The sequence below is a fragment of the Canis lupus genome, chromosome 10 (assembly GCF_003254725.2).
Source record: "Canis lupus dingo isolate Sandy chromosome 10, ASM325472v2, whole genome shotgun sequence".
Classification (NCBI taxonomy): Eukaryota; Metazoa; Chordata; class Mammalia; order Carnivora; family Canidae; genus Canis; species Canis lupus.
Window position 1 is genome coordinate 33,643,217 of NC_064252.1, and position 2,302 is coordinate 33,645,518.

Below are 2,302 nucleotides of genomic sequence, written 5' to 3' on the forward strand. Positions count from 1 at the left end.
TCTTATGTGTGGCTTCTTACTAGCTTGGAGTATGTACATTTCAACCTCAGTGTGAAATCACATGGAGTTTGCTTCCATATGGCGTCTGTACATGTATAATTTGTAAAGACACCTGTCACTTTTGGTTAAGAGGAGATATCAATGAAATTGTGCTGTATTGTTCAGATTATGTCCCTACTGCTTTTCATCTTAGTCTCACTATTTTTTTTTTAAAAAAAGGAGAATCCATTTTATAAGGAAGAGCTCACTCAAATTTTATTTTATTTTTTTGTTTTTTTTTTTTCTCACTCAAATTTTGAATGAGGAAAAACCAAGTTAGATCTCACCTAGAGATCTTTGTCCTATGTAGATTGTCAATAGGAACATGAAAAGAGCAGAAGTCTCCTACAAATGCTGCACACAGATAATAGAGCCTCAGAGAGAGGCCTGGGGGTGCTCAGAGAACCCAGAGGGGTGCCCTTCCCAAACTCAAGTCATAGGTAAGAAGTGCCAGAACTGGTGGAAAAGCTGCACCCCAGACTTTCAGCCCCTACCTGCCTCTGTGCTGCCAATCCAAGCTTTGATGATTTTGCCCTCTCCATGGTGGTTACAGAGTTCTTTACGTACAATGAATGACCCAGAATGGATTGTCTCATCATTGTTCCTCAAACATGGTGGCCTTATTCTCAAGAGGCAACAACTTCATTATACTTTGTCACTCCCTAAGTATAAAAACCAGCCAACCTCTAAGATGACAACCCATCCCCTGATCTATTTTTTCAGCTAGCCTCTTAAAAAAATCTTAAGGCCCAGCTTTGGGGCAGGAGGGTCTGTATGCATGCATGTGTACAAGTATGTGTGTATGTGTGCATGCTTGTGTTCAAGGGAGCAGGGCCAGGGGGGAGCCCGTCCTGTGTACCTGAAACAAAGCTTTGATCCACATCTTCCACTGCCCAGTAAAACAACTTGTAACCACAAAAGCATTTGGAGCACTGTCATCTGATCCAGCAGCCACGGGGCCCCTTTTTTTTTCAGATAACCAAATACCTTCACAATGAGACCACTGCATTTGCCCAGAGGGGGAGGTCCCCTCATCACTCACCTGCTGTCATTCCTTTCAGGGTCCCAGGATAGTCCAAGGGCCTTCACTGCAGGTTCTAATTGGCTTCGGCCTCTGGAGTAGACTTTCCCAGGTGAAAGGGGAACAAATGTGGCTTTTCATTTATGTTCCTTATCATGGGTCTATGGGGAAGAACTAAAAAGGACCCAAGAGGCCATTAAGAACTTACATTGAAAGGGGGAGGGAAGGTGAAGGGAGGAAAAGCTGGGAAAGTAGGAAATAAAAATAATCCAGTACTTTATTCAACTGTTTTATAACAAGTTGAAATCAGGCTCCTTCCAGATCTAAATGGATCCTCCAGTCCTGTAATTAAATTGAGAAAATGAAGCCCTTTCAAGCCTTTTGCTGCCTTTGATCGTTGTTGTTTTTGTAACTGCAGTGTAACCAGAGCTCCTTTTTCTGGGGCATGAGCCTCCCATGGGCAGCTGCAGATGGAGCGCCCACTGCCCCCCGGTCAGCCTGTGAGGGCTGATGGCCAGGCTGGGGGATGACACGGTCCCGGGAAAGCAGATCCCAGGAGATGCACCTGTACCGACAGGCCTCCCTCGGTGTGCATTTTCTTCTGGCACGTTTTTCCCGGGGCTGCCTCCTTCTCAAGGGCTCTGTGTGGGATCTGGCATCTCTCCCCATCATGGGGAGAAAGGGAAGGGGCATTTCCCGGCAGGTGCAGAACACTGTCTCTCAAATCACAAAAGGACGTCACATCTTCAAGCTCATTCTTGTACATCGCTTTCCCTTAGGTCCCCCGTCAGTTTCTACTCCTCATAGTCCCCACCCCCTGCGTGTGTGCAACACACACACACACACACACACACACGTGTGCTCGGGGCACCAGGGGGCACGAACACACACTCGAAAGCTCCGTGTAAGGAGCTAAGGGGGTTCGAGGCCAAGGGAAAGGTGAACTCTTCCCCCTACACGCGCCTCCTTTCCCGGGGCCCGGCGGGGGCGCCCTCCCGTGACACGGTCGCCACGATTCGCAGCATCGCTCCCCTCTGTCCACCTCTACGGCTTCGCCGGAGCACGAGGCGGAGAACTAGGGCGCCAGGCCCGGGGAGGCACCGCGCCCAAGGGCCTGCCCTGCGCCGAGCTGGGGCACCTGGGACAGGAGGGCCCGCCTCGCCCTCCTCGGAGAAGACGCCCCCCAAGAATCGCCGTGACCAGTGAAAGGGTAAGTAAGAGTGCGTGTCAGCTCGGTGCTTG